Source organism: Phascolarctos cinereus, unplaced genomic scaffold (genome assembly GCF_003287225.1).
Source record: "Phascolarctos cinereus isolate Bilbo 61053 unplaced genomic scaffold, phaCin_HiC Scaffold_5;HRSCAF=322, whole genome shotgun sequence".
NCBI classification, from domain to species: Eukaryota; Metazoa; Chordata; class Mammalia; order Diprotodontia; family Phascolarctidae; genus Phascolarctos; species Phascolarctos cinereus.
Genome location: NW_027555958.1, coordinates 111,258,649 through 111,286,242, shown reverse-complemented (window position 1 = coordinate 111,286,242; position 27,594 = coordinate 111,258,649). Strand labels below are relative to the sequence as shown.

Sequence of the window (27,594 nt, the reverse complement as noted above, 5' to 3'; positions counted from 1 at the left end):
TTAATGTAAAGGTGAGGGTCAATTGAATCAAACACAAAATCACCCCACTGATCTTGACCTTGTTTCCTTTTTCAGGTAAGCATCTCTACTGAATTGATTAATCAAAGATACTTCAACTAGATGTGACAGGAAGCATATTTTGATTGGTTGAAGAATTTGGTTACTTCCTTTGGAGATTGTATAGAACCATCAAGACTGTTTGAAATTGGGAATTTGAACATCAGTCAACATAGAGGAGAATCATTCCAGGTGAGACTCACTTTAGGGTGGGAGGAGCAGAAGAATTCAGCCTTGACCACAGGAGGACTTAATGAACTTTGGCTTTTTGTTCCTAAGAGCATCTCAAGAACTGCTGACATAGTGTCTACACTGGGAGCCAAGGATACCGAGGCAAGGCAGCTTCAAGACTATCTAAGGAATACAAAAAATAACCTACACTCTGCCTAAGGGAAACTTCATGAGTAGCTCACAATGGGGGGAAAGGTACTTCCAAGCAACCAGGATCTAGTAATTACCTCTCTGCCATGTGCTCTAAACTTGTACCCACTTTCTCCTAGACATTGTATATTGGTGGTAGAGTATATCACAGATTTGGAGAGCTATTTTATATCAACTCTTCTTACAATATCACCTTAGAAAATACTCATTTCTAAAAGTTAATTATCTGGCTGACTGACTGATTTCAACCGATAATCATGCAAAGAAGCACACCAGTGTGGGTTTATGGGCTATATAATTCTACTAGACTAGAAAACCACTCCCCAGTCCCTTCAGGTTAATTCTAGAACCCTGAGACAAGAAGAAGAAGGGGGAGCACGTTCTGGAGAGGGACCAACCTACCAGGGATGGTGGGGGCAAGAGGCTGGGAGAATGACTATAGGGATGTGATACACTAGCATATTCATATGGACTCAAACATTGCTTTTTTTAATTCCACAGAAGCAACATGATGTAGCAGAAAGAGCACTGAATCTCAAGTAAGAGGTCTTAGGTTCAAGTCCCACCTCTGATCCTGGACAAACCATTTAACTTCTCTGGATGTCACTTTCCTCATTTGTAAAATGTATTGGACTAGATAACCTCTAAGGTTCTTCTAGCTAAAAATAATAGCATTTCTATAAATTAAAAAAAAACCCTATACCATAAAACTAAAGCTATATACAGTGTGCTTCTAACATGCACTAAACATGCTGAATAACCAAGGAAGATTTTGATAGCTAAATATATGGCATTTTCATCTAATAGAAAGTAGAGCTGAGACCTTTCTAGTGGTTTGGATAAAGATTCTGGTCAAATCAGAATCACAGAATTTCAAAAGTATGAGAGTCCTTATCTGGTCCAATTCCTTCATTTTACTTTAACTTCAATAAAACAGCTTTTATTCCAAACTACCCCAAATTTTGTCAAATGATTTTTAAAGTAACATACCTTTTGAAGTGATATCAAATTATTTTGAAGAAAAATAACTATGCAAATTAGCTAGGTGGTTCAGTGGATAGAGCACTGGGCCTGGAGTCAGAAAGACCAGAATTCAAATCTGACCTAGATACTTACTAGCTCTCTGACCCTGCGCGAGTCACTTAACCCCTGCCTGCACAAAACTGGAGAAGGAAATGGCAAAACACTCCAGTATCTTTGCCAAGAATAACTGATCAAGAAGAGTCAGACACAAGTGAATCAACAAGTACTTTTGATATGGTCAACTTTGCTATTTCAAATTTTTTTTAATGGGAAAGAGGAGTAGCTGAGCCACAAATAAATGAATAATTGAATGAAAATATAAGCTCCTAGAAGACGGATTATTTTTTATTTTGGTTTTGTACTGCCATTGTCTAATACAATGCTTTCCACATAGTAGGCATTGAATGGATGTTTACTAAATTAAAAGGAATAAAGGAATGGGCACCAGCCCTAGGAAAAATTGTGAACTAGGTTATTTTTGGCTTAGGTAACCTCAGCATTGCTTTTAAACATCTCTTGGAAACATCCCCTCCCCTCCCCACCATGACAACCCTGTCCTCACCCCCATTTAGCATCAATAGGTCCACCGCTGCAACGATTATTTAGTCCAGTTCTCAGCCTCCTCCTCAAATTAATTTATCTGTATCAAATTCACTTTGGGCAATACTCTTCTTTCTGCTAATTTGATAAACTTGTCCTGTGCTAATGTACTAATGAGTTTTTGTTTTAACCCACCCAATTGATATATCTATATTTCAACACGAGCTTTCCAAAGTTAATACCTTATCACAAAACAAAATCAAGATGGCCCCTATTCCATATATAGTGAAGTCAGATGCTATTGAGAATATATAAATAACATATATACATATGTGTTATACATATATAATATATGCATCTATATATAGATGCATATATATATATATATATGGATACATATTTACATGTGTATGTGAGTGTGCACGTATGTATAGCAGGGGCAGCTAGGTGGTACAGTGGATAGAGGATGAGGCCTGGAGTCAGGAAGATCTTAGCTCAAATGTGGCCTCAGATGCTTAGTAACTGTGTAATCATGGGCAAGTCACTTAACCTTTATTTGCCTCAGTTCCTCATCTGTAAAATGGGGACATAATAGACAAGGAAATGGAAAACCACTCCAGTATCTTTGCCAAGAAAACATTTTGGACAAAAAAGTTCATGGAGTCACATAGAGATGGACACAACTGAACAACTCAACAACAACAAAACTTCCTGACTCCAGGCCTGGCACTCTATCCTGTGCTACCTAGCTGCCCTCCCCCCTTTCTTCTAGAGTCTAAGACAAAATATAAACTTACTAGCCTGGCATTCAAGATCCTCCACCGTCTGGTCCCAACTAACACTTCCAGCCTTATTTAAATTTAATCCCCTCTCATGTGTAATATCCCTCTAAAACTCGACTGCAACTATTGTCTAAATACACTGAATGCCTTTCTTATCTGCCCTTTTTAGAATCATTATCTTCCTTCAAGGCTCAGCTAGGGTGCTTCTTCCTCTGTGTAGTCTTCTTAGATTTCCTGAGTTACTAGTGTCCTCTCCCTCCTCAAATTACATTGTATTTACTTATCTGAGTTGCTAGATTCTAATGCTTTGTGTTATCTTTCTAATAAGTAAAGAGGTCAGATGCTCAGAAGATTTCAACTTGGAAGGGATTCCAGAGATCATTTGGTTCAACCCCCTCATTTTACAGATGAGGAAACATAGGCCCAGCAAAGTTAAGTGAGTTTCCCAAAGTCCAAGGGTAGCAGATATCATTGCCGAGGTATGCTGTGCTGATTTTCAAACACAAATCAGTAAGAATTCTGATAGAAAAAAATGATTGTCCCCCACTCCCATAGCTAAAAATGTATCACCAAACACCTTGAAAATCTGAGCAGATGTGTCCAAATAAGCATAATTGGATAGATACAGTACTAAAAGCAAATGAAATCCATATTGTAAATAGTCGCCTAAGTTTTCTGAATCAATACAATCTTGTATTTTCTACTGAAGCCATAAGAATAACATATTTACATCAGAGTGTAAATGTTAACCACATACAAAAAAGTGGACAGTAATGCAATTTAGTATAACACCATCAACTACATTATAAGATTCTTTAGGTTTGTGTATATAAAATGTTAAAATTTATGACACGTTATCATTGGATATTAAATCATACTACTCTCTATTCTATAAATGCCAGTGTCTCCCAATTACCAATCTTCTATTTGAATCTAAAGCTCTTTACAACCTGACCTCAACCCACCTTTCCTGCCTCACTATACATTACTCCCCTTTCACATTCTACAATCCACCTAAGCTGCCTTTCTTACTTTTCCTCACACTCTATACTCTGTCTCCTGCTATTGTACCACAATAACTGGAAAGCACTTTATCCTCATCTCTTCCTCTTAGAACATCGAGTTTCCTTCAAGATTCAGCTTAAACATTACTTTCTGCTTCAAGGTCCTAATCCCTATAGTTACTAGTGACTCTTCCAGAAATGAGCTAGTAAATATTTAATGACTAGCTCTTTTTTAAAAAATTGCACACAAGACACACTTTTAAGTTTAATCTGTATTTATTAACACTTTCTCCATCACTTTCTTAAGTCTAGACAATCAACAAAATAATAAAACTCTATAATTTGTACTGTTTGCTGGTTTCCAAGGTGCAAAATGCTCATACCAAAAAATTAACAATTGGCTCTCAATCAGTACAAGCTTGTTCAAGGCCACCTGTGGACTCTCCCCTTAAATCTCTAAATCTGTCATAGGCATTTAATAAATACTTGTTGATTAATTGACTGACACAAACTTCTGCATAGGAGGAAATAAATAAAAAACAGTGTCACTATTGTCTAGCAAGTTACAAGATTTACTAACAATAGAAACAGGGCAGCTAGGTGGCTCAGTATACACAGTGCCAGGCCTGGAGTCAGGAATACCTGAGTTCAAATACAGCCTCAGACACTAGCTGTGTGATTCTGGGCAAGTCACTTAACACTGTTTGCCTCCATTTCCTCATCTGTAAAATGAACTTGAAAAGGAAAAGGCAAATTCCTCCAGTATCTCTGCCAAGAAAATCCCTAACAGGGTCACAAAGAGTCAGGCATGACTGAAAACAGATGAACAATAACAATAAATTCACCAATCAGTTACAAAAGATCTCTTATGTGAAAAGCACTGTTAGACATCGAACATAAAAAGGGTAAAAAAAAAAAAAGAAATGACACAGGCCCTGTCTTCCAAGACATTACAGTCTAGATGAAAGGGACTACAAAAATATACAAATAACTTAATACAAAGAAGAGCAGAATAGAGGCAGGCTCGGAGGATAGAGCATTGGGCTTGGAGTCAAGAAGACCTGAGTTCAAATCTGGCCTCAGACACTTACTAGCTATGTGACCCTGGGCATGTCACTTGACCCTGTTTGAAGAAGAAAATGGTAAGCAACTCCATTATCTTTGCTAAGAAAACCTCAAAAGGGGTCACAGAGAGTTGGACATGACTGAAATGACGGAACAACAAACAATAAAAACAAATTTTCTTGCATAATGTATACCAATTATTAATCAAACATTTTCATATTATTAAATTTAAATCTCAATGTTGTTTCTTTGTTTTTTTTAAATTAGGAACATCCATAAATCACTGCTACTTCTTCCATTAAATCATGTTTGTTGCTTTGTAATTAATCATTTTAAACTTCAAATGATTGCCCAAGCTACCTAAAGATTCAGCTCAAAATTTTGGTTGCTAATATATACTGAATGGTTGATAACTATACTTGGTGAGAACTAACTCAAATTATGTCATACTATGTCATTATTCTTACACTATTATTACATAATAATAGTGTCCCACACTAGTCATGTCAAACGCAAATAAAAACAGATCCCCATGGACCTCATAATGACTTAGAAAACCATAAATTAACATTATCTACATTTTATTGTATTTTTCTATTTTGTTAAACATTTCCCAATTATAATTTCATCTGATCTAGACACACTCCAGAATTCTGTGAGTCACTGTGAGTCATAAAATAATGTCTTCTACTTTTCTACTATTATTGTCTAAAAGATAATAATAAAGTCGTATAAGCTAGTATAGACTCTGGGTTCAAAAGAAATAAAGCAATGTTGTGAATTATCAAGTTTTGAACAAGTAATAAATGAATAAAATGGAAATTTTGAATAACTTAATAAAATTCTTCTCTTCCTGGTTACTGACACTCATCAATCTCTAAAGCATCTTCATATCATGCCAGTTAAGTATGAGAAGAGCTTGTGAACTGGAAAAAATGTTTCACTGGGTAGCAGACTTTATTTTTTTTTTGGGGGGGGGGGCTCCCCACAGCTGCAGGAATAGTTTAAAAGATGAAGCAACTCCATAGGCTGAGAGTAGTGTCATGTTTGGCTCTCCATGGTTAGAAGTACGTTAAGAGAGTTCATGGTGACAACCAAGTAGAACATATGTTCACCTCATTTAATGGAAAATTATGACATGGATTTGAAGTTTCCCAAGATGTTATAAAACAGGACTAATGTTTCCCATTCTGTTACTGGACAATATTATAATAACTCTTTAAATACATACTTCAATGCTTAAACTATATGTGGTTCCCACATGGGTATTACCCCTACCAATCTTAATTACAGTTCCTCTACAACTTGATAAATGATCTTCAGGGATTGCTGTAGCCAAAAGATTCATGATAGAATCAGAGTTAGAAGGGACCTTAGAAGTCATCCAATCCAATCCCCTTATTTTACAGAGAAGGAAATTGGGTTTGAGAGACGTTAAGAGATTTGCCTAGTGTCACATAGCTAAGAAGTGTCGGAGATAAGATTTGAATCCAATCTTGGAAACTTCTGACTAAAAGTCTACTATGTTAATCTTAAAGCCAACCTGATGATGAATACATTCAAACTTAGCGAGGCTAGTCCTAAGACAATAACTATATAGTTCTGTACTTAAATCTTTTCTAGCTTAGTAGAACCTGTCAAAGCTGGAACTCCACTAGCACATCCTTGGAAAACCCAGATCACCGCTGTGCCAAAATTACATAGCAAAGGAGAACATCAGTGATGCAACTCTTTAAATAATGAATTTTAAAACTTACTTGCTAATTATTATCTGGTTTATGACACTGTCTGCTTCACAGTTTTATTATGAGAGAAATAATGAATTAGCTACCAATTAACAAGCTTATAGTACTTATTAAGTGCCTACTAACGAGCAGGCACCATGATAGGTTTTGAAGATACAAATGAAAAAGCAAAACAATGCCTGAACTTAATGAGCATACAGTTTCCTGATTCTACCTACATATTTCCTAAATATCAGTCTGGGTGATAGCCAGGCTGTCCCTAATATCTTCCTTAGATTTTCAGTGATCTTTCACAAAGGAGTAATGAAGGTGTAGTGGTATAGTTTCACAATATGACTGGGATAAAGAATGTAGACAAATAGCCTTTATGAGGGTTAAATTGGGCAATATCCTCTTTTACCAATTGACCTTTCGTCTTTTATTTGTTGTATTTCTTGAGAGTTAGTATACATAGGAAGTTGGCCCAAAGAGAAATAATAATAACCAAATCATCCAGACACCCTTCTTTCTCAGTTCCACATCTTATTTTTGTCCCATATAGCAAGGCTGGATTATTTTTACATACCTGATATTTTTACAAGACAGAAGTTCAGTTCAAAACCAAATGGAAAATACTCAACAGAATGAAGACAAGTATAGAAAGAGAAAAGAATCATTTAAAGGAATAGAAGCAGGGTTGGATTAAGTACGAACCTTTTATGAAAAGCATCAAGGTCTGCCAATTACCAGTGTGCTTCACAGTCTTTGGCTCTAGAGAGATTCATTTCTACTTCAGTACTTCCAAAACAAGTCTTTTTTTGTTTTGTTTTGTTTTCTCATAGGTTGGATAAGAAGCTATAACCTTGTCTTTATTAAGTAGACCTCAGCACAAATTACTCATGCCTTTCTTGATTATTTCAAGGCTTAGATAACTACCAAGTTCTATATGTGGAACTGCAAAAATGTTGGAAACTATAAGCAGGACTGAATGCTATGAATTCTCTCATGCAGAAGGATATAACCCTAGAATAACCATGGTTAGGACTCTCTGTAACTTATCCTTCAGGCTTTGGATAAAATCCAAGACGTTGGTGAATGGAACTTTGCTTATCTAGGACTACATTTAACAGGCTACTTCTCTTTTTATGCCCCTTTCTATATTTGATATTCAATAAAGACTAAATAATTACAGGTTCATAAATGACAGCTAAATATATTATCTAAATTCAAATTGAAATGAAACACATAAATTGATTATGTTACAACCTTCCCACTTCTACCCCCAGCCCCAACCCCCATACACACACACAAGAGGACCCTTCTCCCAGGACAGAAACTGTAGCTGAAGATTTCCTCAAGTAAGTTAAAAATGATACAGAGAGAGTATTTCCCCAAAGCTAAAGTAGAAACTTTCAAGAAGTGATGACTGGTCTGACTAATACAGGCTCACACCCACAGTTCCCATTAAATAAGTATCTTTCTCCTCTTCTTCATCAAAAGTTAACTGTTCTAAGAAACATATGTCCATTAAAATCCTCACCATGCTCATTATTAATAAATCATGAAATTTTTGTGCCACCCTCAATCTGTGCTGCTAGATTGTGCTCCCTGGGGAGTAATGACTTTTCTTATAAATATTACATTTCCATATCTAAATTAGGAGGGTATTTGTATTGACTTTTGTCATTCATTTTGATTCTGTCATTATTTATATAAAATCATTTTTTCAAAGCTTCCATGCAGCCCAAGAAACTTCCCAAAAAGCTATATTATGAATTATCAGAGAACAAAAAATTAGGCAAATCTCAATTTATAAAAAGATGGAGGCCATTATCAGTTCTAGACTTCTTATAATGTATGGCTTATGTCCACATGGTCCCCAGAGATAGTGTATGTATATGTGTCATGTATATAAAAATTGTTCAGAACTGAATTTAAGATTAGGCTAACGTGGTTTGGAAAAATGACCAAAGTCAAAAAGAATACAACTTTATCTCCATTCATTCTTTACTTCTTGACAATGTTCACTTTTCTAAGTCAAAGAGTAGCAATAATCATATCCAATATAAAACCCATATACATTAAGCAGGATTCAAATACACAAATGTAATAATATTTTTAAATATTTTATTGCATTATTTTATTTTGCATAAACATTTTCATAATTCATTTTTATTGTTTTATTTTCTTTAAGAGGTCATAAAAAAGGTGTAGAATGGACAGCTCCAGGAACTGACATTTTCTATATGGTCTGCACCTGTAGACTTCACAATTGAGCATTTCTTTTAAGTTTTATTAATGCCTTCGGTGTCCATGATCTTTCATATATACATTGGCGGGGGGGGGGGAGGTTGTCTGCTACACCTTTCAATTAGGAATCAAACTGAAATTGTTCTCTGAAGAGATGAGTAGAAAATTAGGGATGGGTGAAAATCAACAAATACAAATACCACATAAGACCACCTTAAGACCGTTAGACCTGAAAGGGAACTTATAGGCAAGTGGATGGTGGACCTGGAGTCTAGCAAGACCTAACTAAGTTCAAATGTGGTCTCAGACATTTCTAGCTGTGAAACCCTAAGCAAGTCACATAACCTCTGTCTAACTTGGATTCTTCGTATGTAAAATGGGAATAAGAATAACAATAGCACCTACTTCCCAAGGTTGTTGTGAGGATCACATAAGATAATATTTGTAAAGTGTTTTGCAAATCTTAAAGCGCTATATAAGTTTTACCTATTTATTTTAATATCATTACATCCAAGCATACAACATAAGGGCATCCAATCTAAGCCCCTCATTTTACAGATGAAGAGACTGAAGCTTGGGAAGGTGATGTAACTTGTCTACAGTTACTCAGGATTTGAACTGTAGCCTTCACACTCCAAATCTATCACACCACTAACCCAAATTTCAAAGCCATCACTCTTTCCATTGCAGTAAGATGTTTCTCTAGTAAAAGGAAAATTTTACATTCTATGTAGCTCCAAGGAAGAGAGATATTAATTCATCCAACAAAATCTTATTGGGTGCCCGCCACATATGAAGCATTATACAAGGCCCAAAGGGGAATCCAAGATGAATAAGAGATAACCTCCATCCACAAGAAGTTTGGAGTTTAGTTGAAGTTGACAAAATATTTATACAAATGGATGTGACGCTAAGTAGTATGTGACAAGTGGATAAAAAAGCATGAAATCTGATTCAGAGGAAGGAAAGGTCACTTCTTACTGGAGGAGGCCAAGAAAAGGTTCATAGAAAAGAAAACATTTTTTAGAGTTGGATCTTGAAAAACGGTTGGATTTCAAGTGAAAGTTACAGGGAAACCCATTTGTGGCTCAACATGAGGAAGAAAAAAATTTTTTTTAACAATTATAGTTCTTACAAAGTGGAATGGATTGGTTTGTGAAGTAGGGAGTCACTGTTCAGATAGAAATTCTATGACCATGTTTAAATAGCAAGGATATAGTAGAGGGTATTTTTATATTGAGTTGAGAATTGAACCAGATGATTTCTCAGATGCCTTCCAACTCGAAGATATTATGGAAGAAGAGTTCAACCCTCACATTATATGTACAAGGTCCAAGAGGAGTGAAGTGATTTACTTAAAAAAAAAAAAAAAAACCTAGAAATCTTGTTATTAGCAAAGTTGAAATAAAATCTAAGTTTCCTGACTTCCAGGGCAATGCTCCTTCAAGCTCACTCTGCTACTTCAATGAGTAAGCCAGTAAATGTTTAACAACCAGCTCTCCAAAAACATAGGACACACTTTTAAGTTTAATCCTTATTAACAAATCATTTTCTCTATCATTTTAAGTCCAGACAATCAATAAAATTAATCAAAACTTTAATTAATTAATTAAAATTAATCAAAACCTGATCTGTAGTATTTGTCTACTTTCAAGGCATATATGCTCATACTGAAAATTCAACAATCAGCTCTTGAGCTGATATGAGCTGTCTCCAGCATAGTCTGGCTACTTCTCTATGTCTATCAGTAATACCATCAGTTACTAATTTTCAAAACCCTTAATTTTTTTACCTTGGCCTTTTTTTCCTCACTCACTTCTTCATATATAATTGATTTACATCTTGCCCATTCTATATTACAAACAATATATTGCTTACATCTGTTCCATTTCCTCTATCCCCTATGCTACCACCCTATTATAGGCCCTCTTTACCACCTATGGGGAATATAACAGTAGCCTCTTCACTAGTTTTCTTTTCTCCATTCTGTACACATTATAGTCCAACCTTCATAAAGGTATAAACACACAGAACTGATCATGTCATTCCTTCTCACAGCCCTTCAATGGCTTCCTCTTGTAAAGACCAAACTCTATGCTGGCATTCTCCACAGTCTGGCACTTTATGTCACACTACTTCCTTCCATACACGATAACTTCAGATAAAATAGAATATTTGCCATCCCCAAAATGCCCTGTGCTGTCTTGTCAATTTATTTTGCTTATTCCATTCTTGATATCCAGAATGTCCCACTTTGTGATCCCTTGATCTCCATCTATTGAAATCCTATCCACCTTTCAAAGTCCAGTTCAAATGTCATCTCATAAATGAAGCTTCCTCAATATTCCTGATCAGTAATGTTCAATTCTTCTTCCCTCAAATGTCACATAGCACTAAGTTTATGTATTACTGAAGTACTTACCATGTGTCATTCTGTATTTCAGGTATTGTTTATGTGTCACTGACTATAGGTCTATGAGAAAAGGGACTTCCATTAAATTTTCATGTTCCAGTGTCTTGCACAGTGCTCTACATAAAGTAGGCCAATTAATAAGTATTAAAAATGTATTGAAGTTAATTCCACATGACCTCCAAAGTCCTCTATCTCATCCACTTTTCACCTATCAATATTACTATGCAAGACCAGTCAATATTGCTATGCTATGTTCTATTGAATGAATGAATCACTATACACATGAGCAAGTTTGTTTAACTGGACACTTTGAAAGGTTCCTTAACTCTCTAGCTTGCAAAAGTAACTTTCACTAAATCGCTTTCCTGGTGCCCTAAATTGTACCCTACTGGCCAAAAGAATGAATATTCCTTTTGATATGTTTAATTGACACAGACAGCATGGTGATAGAAAGAGGAGTAGACTGAGCCTGAAGAATTTGATTGGAAATCCTGGCCCTAATGCTTTCTAACTGCATGATTGTGGAAAAGAATGCTGTTCAAAATACTAAAATTAACTACCTTGAAGGATTATTGTGTTGAAAGTCCAAGTTTGAGGTCTGTTAATCTTAAAATACCATATAAATGTGAGTTGTTATTTATTCAGTCACATGATCTGCTAAATTAGAAAAAAAAATATTCAAGAAAGGCTAAATTAAACAAAAGAATGTAAGATAAAAAGGATATTCCCAAAGTGCTTCTGAACATTCCCAAAGTTCAAAGGATCATAGCAGGCCATATCCTTTCTGTTAGATGGATGGATGGATGGATGGATGGATGAATGAATCTGATAAACAAACAAGTTAAACCACATGTGTTAGATACTTTGAAACTGTCTTAATTTTCTGTTATTTGTAAAATAGACCAAGTATTTAATATCCTTTTTTTATTGCTATGTAATTGGTTATACAGTCTACAGCTACAAAGAAATTTGGTTCTGTAGTAGCAAGTTATTTACTAGAAGATGCAGGATTTTGTAAATGTAGTACCTAAACTGACAAGATGGCAACCCCTTTATAACTTGGTAGATGATCTTTGGCCAGAAAAGTTCATTGACCTCTGGCCAACTAGCCAAATCTTTCTGAATGTAGCTAAACTGGTCCTTGTTAACAGATACACAGTCTTTTGGTATTCAAAGTCTAGAACCTGCCAGAGCTTGTGTTATAAAATGTCAGTGTGGCAGAGCAGATAAAGTGATGCACCAGAAGTTAGGAACATACACATATAGAGACCCTCTGCCATAGACACTGGTTCTGTGATGATGGGAAGGACCTCTCTGAGCCTCAGGTTTCTATTCTGTGACATAGGGATAATAATGGCACCTGCCCCCCTGGGTACTGTGAAGAATAGATGAGAGAAGGCACACAAAGCACTTTGCAAACCTTAAGGTCCTATATAATAATGAAAATTCCTGGCACAGCTTCAAGAACTCTGGGTCACCTCCATTCCATAATGAAGTCTCATAGGATGACTTCAGTGGGTAAGTAACATATCCCCAATAGCTAATTACACTGAAAATTCCACCCAGCAAGCATTTATTAATCACCTACTATGTGCACGGCCATACCCTGTAAATGTATACTTGAGGATGCAAATATAAAACCAGAAAAAAGCTAGCAATCAATAACACCACCATTGCTAACTTCACCGTGTTTTGTTTTCATTCTTTGTAATTGTTCCCTTCCCTTCTCATCAACTAGGAAAATTGCAAAGGGGAAAAAAAGGTCAGCAAGCTAATTTCATCAAGTTCTTTAGCTTATTTGCTCTGACCATAAAAAGTTTTTCAGGCCTGATATTAATATCTGTTGTGGTTATTTGCTGTCCCTATCAGATTCAGTATTATTAAACTCCTACAAAAAAGACCCCAAATCAACAACGACTGTGAATTCAAAGAATTTTAAATTTACATTTCCTTCTTGAGCAATTGCATGGCATATCCATCACAAAGACTGGGGATTTTTTAAAAAGAAATTTTTGCTTAATAACACAATGATAAATGCCTTGTACATAATCAGTCCATTTCCATACCAAAAAGTAAGTGTAATTCTCCTGTTTTGGTTGCACATTGACAATACTGATGGCACACAGAAATGTTACTTCAAGATTTATACTTGCTGAACACTTTTTTTCTGAAAACAATAACATATGCTTTACTAAAGTATATTAATAGCAGTCAATTATTTTGAAAGAACACAGCTAGTGCTTTTCACAAGTGTATTATCTTATATCGGACTTTTTAGGGAACCAAATTATTTTTAGTTCATATATAGTGTTACATGACATACTGAAAACAGGAGGTCTTCAATTTTCATCAGTAAATTATTGTACAATCCCTGAAGTTTATTATAAACAAAAAGCCATTTTTCAGATGAAGAAATTAAAAAATGCAAGACAGGTAAAACCACTTTGAAAATTTATAATGGCTCACTCCTAAAAAGAGAAATGAGAGTGAACCTCCCACCCTTTTTGCAGTGGTTGGGGGACTCCAGGTGTGGAACATTGCATGTCATGGCAGACCTGCTTGATATGTTGGTTAGTTTTGCTAAACTACTTGTCGTTGTTGTTTTAATTTTTTTTTATTTCTTGTTCTTTGTTATAAGGAATGGTTTTCTAGAAGAGTGAAAGGGGAGAGTATATATCTGGAGTACTAATCCCATTCAAGCCCATTCCACCTCTTTCACTAAAGCCACTTATTATCTGACAGTAGTGGGCTCCATGCATGATATTTCCCCAATCAGGACTTCTTGTCAAAAAAGTGGATAGAGGCCTTTCCACTTTACTGTACTGCACCTTACTGCTACTCTATCTGTCTCTCTGTCTGTCTGTCTGTCTGTCTCTCTCTCTCTCTCACAGACGCACACACATATCGAACAAGATGATCTTTAAGGCCCCTTGCAGCTCTAAATCTTATGATCATTTGATAAGGCCACAGCATAAAGACCATCCTCCCCATGCTTGCTACAAAGAAATCAGCCAAACTTCTTTTGACCACTCATTCCCTGGCTGTCACAGTTTATGGAAGCCAAAGGGCAGGGCCCTCCCACCTCAACTGTTGACTATGACTATATGTGTGAGGACAATGATTGAAGTTGGTCATTTTCTCTCCAGAGTATCTTGTAGGTAGAGTGTGGTAAGCCGTGCTTGAGTGGAAAAACGTTGACTGGGACAAGGAGGGTTTGGAACTACTGCTTCCCTCAGCACATTATCTTGTCAAACACTGTGATATGTAAGTACATGTATGTGCATATAAGTATATAAACATGTGTATTTATACCATTTAGGTTGAAAACATCTAGGGAATTGACCTATGATTTTCTGCTGATAGAGGAGGAGAGGAAATGTGCAATTCAGTAATTTTCATTAGTGGTTGTCTTAAAGGTTCATTCAAACAATATCCCTTTCGCTACTTGGTTTGATAGACATTGACTCTGAAACTAAGTTCCTACCACTGGGGAAAAAATAGGAAGAAGCACAATAATTGGATTACCAAATAAGACTAATACAGAATGATTAGAAATTAAACACCTACGAAGAAAATAAGCCATATTACTGGTAGTTTATTTGTTCCTTAAATGTTTATGGTTCTGTCAATACAGTAAGAGAAAGCAACTAATTCAGCATTTCAGGTGACCTATATAGACACCCAACTTTATAATTCAGAGCCATGAGTATATATTTTAGATTCTGGTTTCTATATGAATCATCCACAATGATGGAATTAACCTGAACATTAACTTTGAGGTGTAGAAACACAGGCTGATTATGCTAAATATTCAATAAAATTAAAATTTGCATCCTTCATATGAAAAAAATTTATAATACTGTGAGATATAATAGTTAAAAAAAAAAACCTTAATCATGGGCAGGCAGCTAGGTGGCACAGTGGATACAGCACCGGCCCTGAATTCAGAAGGACCTGAGTTTAAATCTGGCCTCAGACACATAACACGTACTAGCTGTGTGACCCTGGGCAAGTCACTTAACCCCATTGCCTAGCCAGAAAACTAAAAAATAAAAATAAAAAAACTTAATCATTGAAAACATCATGAATCCTTATAATATTTTTAGTCAAATCTTCACATTATCTCTAGGTTCTTATCCCTGTCTCTTCTTTCCTCAAAAGATAATTGCAATGCTTCCTCAAATTTGAACCCCTCATTTTTCCATACATGGACTCCTATGGTCATGAATTTAAAGCAAAAAATTATTACCAAATTTTGGAAATAATTTTTGCTAAATAAATGTGGCAATTATGTTTTATTTTTTAATAAGCTTACTAAGTTGACAATGGACTAATATCACAATTGTAGTCACATGCTCTATAATTGCAAGATAAAGTTCACATCAAAAGCATACATCACAATATATATACTAAAATGTTATAATTTTCAGATCAATTAAGAATGCATAAAATAATTTCAATCTCATAGTTCCTATTTACCAGCTAAAGTTAATATTTCCTAATGACAACCTTGCTAGCTGTAGATCTTCCAAAAGAAGCAAAAAACTTGTAATTCATATCAACTTTTTAATGAACAGTTGCCTCCATTCAAATGAACTTTCCTATAACGTTCCTTGTATAGAATTTGACATACCCATAATTTTAAAAGAAATACTTTCTGCCAAGTTCACAAAAATTAACCTGGCATCTTTAGTAATAGTTGTTTGTACTTAGACTTTAAACACCTGTTGAAAAACAACTGTGGAAAAATTGGACGTATTTTAGCTAAAGTAAATATAAATTAAGGTGTGTCTACCTTTACCTGCTACCTGGCCTCAAAAGCACAACATTTTTGTTGAACTTTTGAAATCAAGTGAATCTTCCATGAAAACAACATAAATAAGAATAGCTTCACTAAATCTGCCACTTTCTTTTCAGAAGAAAATAAAATGAAGCCACCAGGTAAATAATTGGCAAGGAAAGCATTCTTATTTCAAATAGTTCTACAATAGAATATTTTTTGAGTGTAGACATGATTTTGTACAGTTAGGTAGTGACTAACAGGTTGTAATTTACCTTGCCCTTAATATAACTACTTTTCTATCCCTTAAATTTTTTCATAAATAGATGGTGAGTGGCCAAATCTATTTCTATCCCAGAAATAATTTTATATTTAGATGCTTGACAATCAAAGTGAGCTGTTCTCTGTGTATATTTTCTGGAATAAGAAAAGTTCCCTGGATGTTTAAGTTATTAACTGTCATTGTTTCTAAACAATACTTCACATTAAAAAGAAGTTCAGAAAATCAATCATCATAACACTGAACACTGAATTTGGCCTCACATTTTGGCCAACTTTTTTTTTTGCCATTCTTTTTTAAATGTTATCTTCAACAACAACAATTAAGAGTTGGTCCGCTAACAGAAATAGAAGAATTCCTATGTGCCCTGAAGGACAGAGTACACTCAGTAAGAGATTAATGACTACTGAATGAATGAAAATATAATGAAATAGATTAAAAATCAAAATTAAAATTTTCCCAAAATGCAATGAGTATGCTCACAGAACACATTATCATTTTTTACTAGTGAAGTTATTTTTTCCCTTTTTCTGACATCGTATCTTACTCTTCTATAGCCATGTCTAAGAGACCACATCTGTATGAAAAATGAAAATCAATCAATCAACAAGCATTTGAGTGCCTTCTATGTGCCAGGAACTGTGGGATGCAGAAATAAAAGTGAAATAATTTCTGCCCTTAAGGAACTTACAATCTAGCCTGCATAAGACAATACACACACACACACACACACACACACACACACACACACACCCCTATGTACTTGAGAAATCTATACCAGTTTTGAAGGAAGACACTAACATTTGGGGGAAAGGAATCAGGAAAGGTTCATGTAGAAAGTAGATTCTGTTTTGAGACTTGAAGGAAACTAGAAATTCTAGGTGAAGAGGGGAGGAGAGTACCTTCCAGGGATAGGAGACAAAAAAAGTCCCAGAGACAAGAGATAGAATGTCATGTATAAGGAGTAGTAAGAAAGAGAGAGAAGGAGGTGAAGAGATGAGAGGATGGAAGAGGAGAGGGGAGTTAAGGGAAAAGGAGAGGAGAGGGATCATGCAAAGAAGAAAAGAAGGAGAACCAAAGGGGAGAAATGTCATGAAAAAAGAGGAGAAAGAGTTCCAAAAATCTAGTTGCTTTACATTATGAGGCAAAAACATATGTAGAAAATTGGATTTATATATATATTCATAGAGATTTTTGACAACACAAAGAATCCACTATTGACCATTTTTATTGGTATGTTGCACCTGAGTGTTGGTCATTATACACTTAAAGCATATAGCCAATCTAAACAGAGACCAAAATTTTATTCTTTTTTTTTTTACTTGTCATTTCTTCCAAACCTGGCCTGCAAGCAATGCTACTCTTCTAGCCAGCCTATGCCAGTGCTCTCAGAGATCTCAGAAACCAGAGCTGCAGAGCTCCAGCTATTTGGTGATGGCAGTGGCAAGCTGCAGGCTAAATATAGAGTGACTTAGACTCCTCCACCTCCAAAGCCCTCCTACAGTACTTCCTCTCCAGTGTCATAATTAAGACAGAGTGAATACATCATCTGTCCTGGGATATACTACAGATTAAAGATGTTGGTACCAAGTGCTTCTTGACCCTAAAATAAGCTCCTCTTGTGATCCAGAAGTGATGGATCACACTTCAAGTTCAGCAAATCCCCCTGTTGCCCATGACTACCTGCCCCTCCCAACACAACCCCATCTGACACTCTCCCCAACATGAACACCCACCCCTCCCATATACACACTCACTAAACTTATTCAACTTGACTGCTTTTCCTCAAGAACATAATTTTTGGAACCTGCCCTGGTGGACATGGACCTTGGAATCTACTGGTAGTTGTGTCTAACTCTGACCTTCTCTCCTTAAAATCTGCTGCAACACTGACGACTAAGGTTATGAAGCACTGAATAAATCCTTCATGGTTAGTTTGGTGGTTCAACTCAATTCAGCCAACCAACTATAACTAAGTCTCCACCACATGCAGTGTATTGTGCTAGATGATTGGGATGCCAGAAAAAAAAAATGGAAAGAGGCATAGTCCTTGCTTTCAAGGAGATTATAATCTAATGATTCACTACATAATTGCCAACTCTCACTTTCGGTTTGCATTGTTAGACACAGTTGCTAAATTTTAACTGAATTGGATAATAGATCAGATAAAGTATATTTTTAAAGAACTTCCCAGGGTGGGAAGCATGCCAAATTCTTGGCTTTATTAGTTCACAACCCAAATCAACTATGAACAAAATCCTCGATTACCTGAATACGGTTCTGAGATATTTATGATAGATTTGCTTATATCAAGACTGGCACACATGTAACCTCAGAGAAGCCAAAGACTGAAAGGTTCAATAAGACCAAACTGTTCTCCTTGCCCTGAAGATCATAAGATCATAGATATTTCTAATATCTATTTCTAAAGCACTTTGAATTTTACAAACCATCTTTCTCACAACTGAGAATGGTAGGGAATGCAAATATTTCATTTCACGAGTAAGGAAACTGATGCTTAGGAAACATTTTATAAATGACTTGTCCAAGTCCACCCAGCTAGAAAGCATCTGAGATAAGATTTGAATTCTGAGCTCATGGCTCCAGTTCCAACATTTATTCCACAAAACTATCTCTCAAATATTTAACCAAGGTCATTTATGACATGGTAATAGGTAAAGATGTGCTGGGAATAATTAAGAAGTATTTAATATCTATAAATACAAATATTCAAATTTCATTTACTGTTAGCATCACTAGTAAACCTTCAGAAAAACAATAATTTTAATCACAGAATGTGGCAAGCCTGATCAAGTATTTGGAGTCCTATGAGAATCATATTTGACCTCCTTAAAATAACTACACCTTGAGTCTTCTCAGTTTCACTTTTTCTCTTCAGGTATGATATTCTATTCAATCCTATTCAAAGCCTATTCACAGCTATTACTATTAAATGGGTGGCTGCTTTACATGCTTCAATTTAGATTCTGATAACCTGAGTTTTGGACAGGTAGGTGGTACAGTGAAGAGAGCACCAGGCCTAGGGCCCTGGGGTGACTCATTTTCTTTGTGAGTTCAAATCTGGCCCCAGACACTTACTAGCAGTGTGAACCTGGCCAAGTCACCTGTTTGTCTCAGTTTCCTCATCTGTCAAATGAGCTGGAGAAGGAAATGGCAAACCACTCCACTATCTTTGCCAAGAAAACCCCAGATAGGTCAAACACAACTGACCAACAACCTGAGTTTCGCCTAACAAATAACAAAATAAGATACATACAAAAATATCAGGAATGGAAAATATACACTTTCTGGACAGTATGGTATGAAGTTACTCAAAAAGGCTAAGTGAGGTCCATTGGATCAGACAAGAAACTTTCCTCTGCTCCTTTTTCAATGATATCAAATTTGCAACCTTTTTCTAAAAACTTTAAGTCAGAACTTTAAGCAACTTGATATTTCAGGTTATGGATTCAGGACCTAGGAGTATTTCCTCATTGTAGTTCTTGAGTGATGATTTAAATTGCACACTCTTTCTCTACCCAGAGGACTAAAGTCAGGCCTACAGTAGTCTGTTGACACCTACCAAGTACCAAAATACACAAATACTATTTATTGACAAATTTCCTATCATACTAAAACTTAGAATGACTTTGGTGGCCTTTCTTCACCATCACTTATGATCTTCATCAATGTCCATTTCTCACACATATTTATAGCCACAAGAATCATGAGATTTTATCACAAAATTTTACTTCTTAAAGAATTGCCACCATTCTGCCAGGTATCATTTTCTTACATTATTTCTGTTTTCTGGAACACTTTTGCTACATAGCTTTAATTTCAAATCCTCTCGTCATTGTTTGTAACTTAGGGTGAGGGAAAGATAGTTACAGAGAAAAAAATTCACATTAACTTCTGTTGAACTGAAGGTCATAAAAAGTCTTACTCAAAAATGTCTTCATTTCAATTTTGAAAAAGCAGTTTCGTAAGATATGTGTATTTCCAGGCTTTATATAATAGCCCATGCTTGAAAAGACTAATGTTGGTTGGTAACCATTGTCAAAGATTCAAACTGAATTTATTTTAACTCTGTGTCAAGTAAGGTTATGTTTGAAGTCACACAAAAAAAGTGGAAAATGTTCAGTATTCCTGTCTAATTGTGAACAGTGACAGAATGCCAAATACTCAAGCAGACACATGTACCATTATTCCATATGGAATACCTGTATACATGTAGCCCTCTGTTTTGTTTTCATAGTAACAAAAAGGTTTGCAAACAAATCTCAAATAAAGAGAGTTTTATCAATCAAAAAATTCTTCAGGCTAATCTTTCACTGTAACTATACAATATGACTTGATTAATTGATAATTTATACTAAATCTTTCACATTTCAAATCTAACAAATACATACAAAATACTATCCCTACTTTAGTGCTATATCAAAGATCTCCAGGAAATCCTAACAAGTCAAAATTAGTGATGTTTTAAATTTTCTATCTCTATCAATCCTATTGTTTAGATAACTGTCTCCAATTCTAATAAAAATCCTTAAAATAAGAGAAATATTCAATATAACAATAGTATTAAATTAGGCCAGCAACTTGAAATCTGAACAAGTATGTTAACAGAAATATAACAACAACTTTTTAATTTTCAGTGTTTCATGGCTGACCTAAATTCAAGGACAAGGGAACTCTATTGACTGGTATATCTTTTCAGAAGATTCAATATTGTAACATTGATTTTTACTGCATATCACAAATATACTGCACATTTCTAACCTAGTGGTCAAAAAAGATTATGGCACTTGTAAAAAAACCATTAAGTTGATGTGAATGCATTCTTATATTTCCCACTATAAAAATATGAATTCATCTTCTATCAAATGCTCTAGTATCAGAATTAAAACTCTTCATAGTAACTATACACTGCATGATTTTTTTGCAGTTAACAATGAAAAGGCAATATGTTTTTTATATATGTTGTTTTTGATAAACCATTTTGTTTACATCCTAAATATTCCCCAAGACAAATATTTTTTGGCCTTTATTTGGTTAAAATAATGTTGTTACAACACTATATCAGTGCAAAAAAAGTAACTTTTATTAGAGGCATATAAGCAAATTTAAATATTCAAAAGGATTTGGTTTTCTAAAGGAAAAAGAAACTAAATAGTATTGAAGGAAATGTTTCTAATAAAGTTAAATGGATTTTTCTGGGAGACTGGATAATTGAAAATGTAATTAATATGGATCTTATTAATATTTCAAGTAATTTCTGGGCTTGATTATACAGTACAAAGAAACAACTGTACTGAAGAGAAAAATCAATAATCCCTGACTATTGTTTTTCAGCATGTTGGGGGGGGTGTAGGAAGAATTATCTGGCAAATTATTGGGAGTCTACACTTTCCCCACTAAAAGAAAAATATTAACATTTGAAAGTAAAACTGAGTTATTTTTATAATGACAGAAAAGGAAGGGAAAAATCTGTTCAAATGTCTATTACAATAAAGGTCCTGTAAACAAGCCCTTTTATGCTTGTCTTAGGCCTAAATAATACGCAAAGAGATAGATAAGGTTTTTGCCTGTCGATTGTGCACATATAGATATCTGTGTGCATTCTGAGGCATTACAGGTGTCCTAACGAGTCCAAATGAAACTGATTTTAGCAGTTTCCTTTGGCTCTGCCCCTCATAAATCTGTTCTACGAATTCCCACTACCTGTTTCCCTTCATGAGAAAGTGCCTGCAACAGGGACCTTATCTCTATTCGGCAGCCCCAGTGTTAAAAGCATAAGAGACTTGAAAGTATTCCCCATCCTCCAGCCCTATTTTCCTCAACCTCTTAGTCCCAATGCCCGCCCATTAGGGAGAGGGCAGGCTTCTGCAGTCCCTCTAGTTAGCTGCTTTCAAGTCTAGGCATAGCGTCGGGAACCACTTGAAGAATTCTCTTTCCCCTCCTCCTTCTCAGGGGGCTAAGTCCTTGAAGGAGAACACCAACTGACAGCTTCTGACCTTTTCTCCCTCCATATAATTCAGTCTAGGTCTGTTGGGATAGCATTTTCTCATGTCATCTGCTTCACTCGATATGTGTTATATAATAAGAGAGCGCGAGAGAGACAGAGACAGGCAGATCGAGAGAGGAGAAAGACAGGGACAGACAGGCAGATCCATATAAAATGCAGATATCTGCGATAACAGCTAGGGTTTAAAAGCTGATCTGGACTCTTCCTCCATTAAACACCATAAACAGCACACACATACCCAAACCGAAGGAACAATGTTTTTTCTGTGTTTTGCCCCCACCTACACCAGACCTACAAGAAGGAAAGAGAGGAGGGGGAAGGGAGCCTAGGAGCAGCAGCCCGAGCAGCGGCGGGGGCAACCGCGGCGGCGGCGGCGGCGGCGGCGGCGGCGGCAGCAGCAGCAGCAACAGCAACATCTGCTTTGATAAGCAGCAGCCGAAGCTGCCGCGGCGGCCGAGAGCCCCTCGTTAACCCCCTTCCTGTGGCTGCAACACGTCATGGAACATTCCCGGAACGGGCCAACGTTCCACCCACTTCAGGGAACAGACATAAAGGCGCAGACACAGATCCCCACAGTGCACAAGCACAAACACACATGTCCTCCTATCCCCGGTCAGAAACACACACATAAACACATATGCAAACCGCCCCCATCCTTCTCCACGCGCCCCCGTCTATGCCCTCCCCACCCCCATACTAAACCAACACTGCAGCTAGTACACCGGGAAAGGGAAAATGCTCTGCCTGAACCTTCCATCAAGTCAGCCCCCTCCTTCCTTCCTCCCTTCCTTCCTTCCTTCATTCTTTCCTTCCTTGGGAGGAGAAAGAAGTCACAGAAATTCCACTACCAAAAAAAAAAAAAAGAGACGAAAACAAACACTACAACACCAACACCTTTTTCTGTCTCTCCATCACACCCCCAAGAGGATCTCATCCTCCTCTGTCTCCCTTCCCCCCCTCCCATATCCCCAATCTCGACTGCTACCTTGCAACGGGGACAGGCAGCAGCAGCAGCAGCAGTAGCCGTGTGTGCGCTGTGCATGTCTCTCATTAGTAACCATGCACATTCCTCCCTCCACCTCTCCCGAGTCGTCCCCCCCCCTTCCGAGAGGACATTACGCAAACCAGCCTCCCCCTAATCTGCATAGATTTACAGCCAGGGTATTCCCCACATTTCCTAACGCGCCAGAGACCTTCCCCCTAGGTTCCCCCTCCCCTTAGTCTATACACACACACACACACACACACACACACACACACACACATATCCTCACCCCAAAGAAACCTCAGCAAGAGGGGAGAGATGGGGGGGCAGAGAATATCTCTACCCTAAAGTAAAATATACTAATCATAGAAATAAAAAAGGAAAAACGCATCTCTGAGGAGGTGACTTACCTATCAGATGACTAGCCTACAGTCCCCGTTTCTTTCCCAAATGATGGATATACCCTCAATGTACCCCGAGGCAGCACCCAACAACCCAAAGTATATGGATTTTTGAAAGAGAGGAAAAGACCTTGTAAGTTGCTCCAGTGCAGCCCGTAGCTTCAACGTCCAAGACACAACTTGGCAAATACTTGTGCCACAGTCAGGAAAGATTTTTTTTTTAAAGACCCTCCTCTTCTTAAGAAAGACAGCACTCCCCCCGGCGTCCCCCTTTCCTCTCCACTCCCACACCTCCCGCCTGCCCGCCTCCCCGCCTCTCTTCCGCAAGCCCCTCCGGCGGCTGTCAGCTCCTGGCCGGCTCCGAGTGACAGGGGCAGGAGAAGGGGGATACCTTGACAGGGGAGCGAGGAAGGGGGATCCTTGCAGCAGCTGCTGCTGCTGCTCACCTGGAAAGTCACCGTGGAGGAGGAAGAGAAGGAGGAGGAGGAGGAAGAGGAGGAGGAAAAACCCCCTGGTGCCCTTGTTCTTTCTGCTGCTGTGGTTGCTCCTTGCTAAGCTTGTGCGTGTTGGGGGGTGTCTGGTAGCATTTCCTTAAGGACAGAGGGAGGGAGGAAAGAGATCCCGACAGCCAAGGCTCCTCTTTCCTTTATTTATTTTCTTATACTGTACACAGAGCGACAGACTTAAGGTGAAGCTGGGCTTGAGAGGGAGAAGAGAGGCCAGAGCCGCAGTTTTCTGGATGAGGGAGCAGCAGCCTTTCTGATCTGTAGTCAGACAGGGTTATTCCTGGCACCACTTCCCAGAACAGAAGTTACAAGAAGTGAGAGAGGGAGAGAGAGGGGGGGGGGAGAGAGGAAAGCTCGGCCAGCGACGTCATCGGATCCCCCAGCGCGTCCCAGGGTGAGAGGCTGAACCAGAAAAACCAGTCTGGAGAATGAGAAAAAGAGAGGGAAATGCACTATGTACAGAGCAGACGGGAGGGGGAGGGAAGAGGGAACAGAGGGGGCAGGGCTTTAGAGCCCAAAGCTGCAGCCTCTCCCAACAGCAAGGAGATCTCTTGCTTGCCCGCTCTCCAAACAGGGAACTCCCAGGAGAGCCAGTCTCTACTTGCCATGCAAAATTTGTGAGTCTCTTCTCAACTAGAGAATTTCCTTTAAGGATGTGGAATACTCCTCCTTTCAATAACCCCATCCCTCCATCCTCTCTCTCTCCCCCCCCATTATAACCATGGGATCTCTGTCTCTCTCTTCCTGCCTTTTTTCTCTCTTCCCTCGGGGTCCCTTCTCTTCCCTCCTTCGACTGCCTTTGTCCCCATGCCTACTGTTCAGTTATCCCCTAGGAAAAATAAAATAATACTGCAAGTTTTGGTTACGTTTCTGAGGGCACTTTAACCTGTTTTCTTGCAGTTTCCATGTCCCCATAGAGACATGTGTACATATATGTATGTGTGTACATGTATAGTACATAGTATATATGTTTGTATAAACTTTCTGTGCACTCCACGCTGTACGTGTGTACATTTATACATATGTGTGTATAAACTTTCTATGCACTCAACGCTGTCACTTCTGTGTATGTTAGCCCTGTTCCCTAATATTTAAATAGGGTAAATGCTGTCTTCCTTACCACACACTCCCAGAAACCCAGGCCATTTTCAATACTATGCTTCCAAGTTGCTTTGGGGGAGATGTCAAAGAGAGAGCAAGGTTATTTCCCTGTTGGTAGGACAGCTAACTCAACACCAAGCATCTAACCTTAGAAAAAAGGAAGCAAACCTCTTCCTCCACTATGGTCACTTTTCTTCCTCCCCCCGCTCCGCCCCCCACCCTAACCCCTCCCAGCATATTTGGGTGCCACCCTCAAAAAAAAAAACTAAAGGAATGAAATTAAACCGCAGGCTGGGAGAGTGGGACTGCAGGGCGGGGGAATCCCAGGCGACCGAGTCGGAGTTTTTGGCTTCCTCCCCGGTCGGGTGATAGAGGGAGGACACCAGGGCTTCTCGCGGCAGTTAACCTGCATTTTGTGTACTCATATGCACCCTTGGAGGGGTTTCAAGAGGAGGCCGCGGCCAGGAGCCCGGGAGCCGGCACAGATGGCGGCCCAGGCTGGGCTCTCAGAGGGCGCGCGGACTCTCAGGGTGGTCTCCGCCCCATTGAGTCCCCTGGGGAGCCGGCTCGGCCGCGGGCGCAGCCACTCAGGAGGCGCAGCGCTGCCGGGCGCGGCGGCCCCGGGGGCTGGCGTAGCCCTCCCCCACACCAGTCGGCTCGGGGCGGGCGGAGTAAACAAGAGACGTAGATGATTTGACCTGGCGTGACCCGGCTTTCTGGCTGGGGTTTCCCTGAGCAGGTGACTCCGGGGGAGGGGTGGAAATTAGTCTCTGGAATTTCAGGCCAAAGAAATTAACTTCGGGTTCGGCTTTGAAGGCAGGTATTTTGCTAACACCTGCGGTACTTCTTGTGTTTCTACTCCTGGAATTCGTAGAGGAAAAAAATGGCAATAATAACATTTAAAATGCATATCATTAGAAATAAGAAACTAAAGGGAAAGGACAGCCCCTTTGGTTCTTATCTGCCGCGCAATTGCAATTTATTTCTTTTTCATTTTCTAATTGGGTTACTTTTGGAGCCGTCCAAAACTCAGGCGTGTTGTTGCGGTTAGAGTGACTCAGTATATAGGCTCACAGATGCAAAGCTAAAAGGTTTATTAGAAACGAATGCTAGGGCTCTAGATTTACAGCTCGAGCAGACCCTAGAAGTCATCTAGTCTAACCCGTTCTCTTAGGTTACAGGTGAGGAAGCTGAAACATGCTCGAGGTCGCACCTGGTAGCAAATGCCAGACTTAGGCTTTGAACCCATTTCCTCTGACTGCAGATCAGTCACTTTGGCCGTTATACCAGCTTATTTCTTTACCTTCCCCCCCTTCTAAATACAAAAGTGCTTACTTTTTGTACTTGAATAATGGAAAGTCTATCTAATTGGAATAAGTTCCAGGATGCCCTTCCTTCCTAGTGACAGCTCTTCCTTTCATTAAGAAATGCTTTTCTGAATGGCTACTCTTTGACCTCCTTACTATGTATTCTTAAGGACACTTAACATCCCTACTCATCACTATTCCTCAAGTTTGTACCCCTGTATTTTAAAAAATATTTATTATTCAAAATATTAGACAATTTTCAAAAGTATTTAAAACTCAAAAATGTGCCTGAATACTCTAGGATTGCTTTTATTTAACTGCTTAATTGGAGAATTAAAAATTGTATTAGAATACAGGAATACAGCAGAAAGAGCTCTGAAGAGGCAGCACTAACTTAATACAGGTTTAGGAAGCTGTTAGGTTCAAACCCAACCTAGGAAAAGTTATTAATTTCCCTGGGTCTCAGTTTCCTCTTCTATAAAATTAAGTTAGGTTAGATGGCTGCGAAGTCCTTTCCAGCTCTAGATCTATGATCTTTAAAAATCTGATTTTGCTCCAGCCCACATGTATATCCACACATCAGGTAATAGAACAGCAGCTGCTCCAGCTCTTAGAACCAAGGAAGCCTAGAATAAAGCATTGTGCTTGTTAGCAGGTGCAAAATACTCTTTTGAACCTTTTCATTACAAATAGAAAAGCAGATTTCACTCAAGGAGCTCACATTCTAACATGTAGAGATAACATATGTAGAAGGTTTTAGCTGAAAGTCACATAAAAAAAAAAGCCCAGAGGTAAAACAGCAAAGTAAATAGTGATAATAGCTAGCATTTATATAGCACTTTGTTTTACAAATAGCTTTACACTTATCTTATTTGATCTTGTAAGGTAGGTGCTATTATCCATTTTACAGATGAGGAAACAGAGGCTGAGAGAAGTTAAGTAACTTGTTCAAGGTAATCTAGTAAGT

At 37.9% G+C, this 27,594-nt stretch overlaps 1 protein-coding gene across 3 annotated transcripts in view; it reads right to left on the bottom strand.

Annotated features, from left to right (window-relative positions):
• HIVEP2 (HIVEP zinc finger 2) overlaps window positions 1–23,927 on the bottom strand; it is a 282,443-nt gene extending 258,516 nt beyond the window's left edge. The window contains exon 1 of one of the 3 annotated variants that reach the window (XM_078155102.1): window positions 23,844–23,927. The gene's annotated coding sequence lies outside the window, so the exon portion shown is untranslated. Of the gene's footprint in view, window positions 1–23,312; window positions 23,411–23,722; window positions 23,814–23,843 lie in introns of those variants that run through there. The other 2 variants (XM_078155103.1, XM_078155101.1) reach the window with 2 other exon arrangements.
• Between the last annotated feature and the right edge of the window lie 3,667 nt (window positions 23,928–27,594).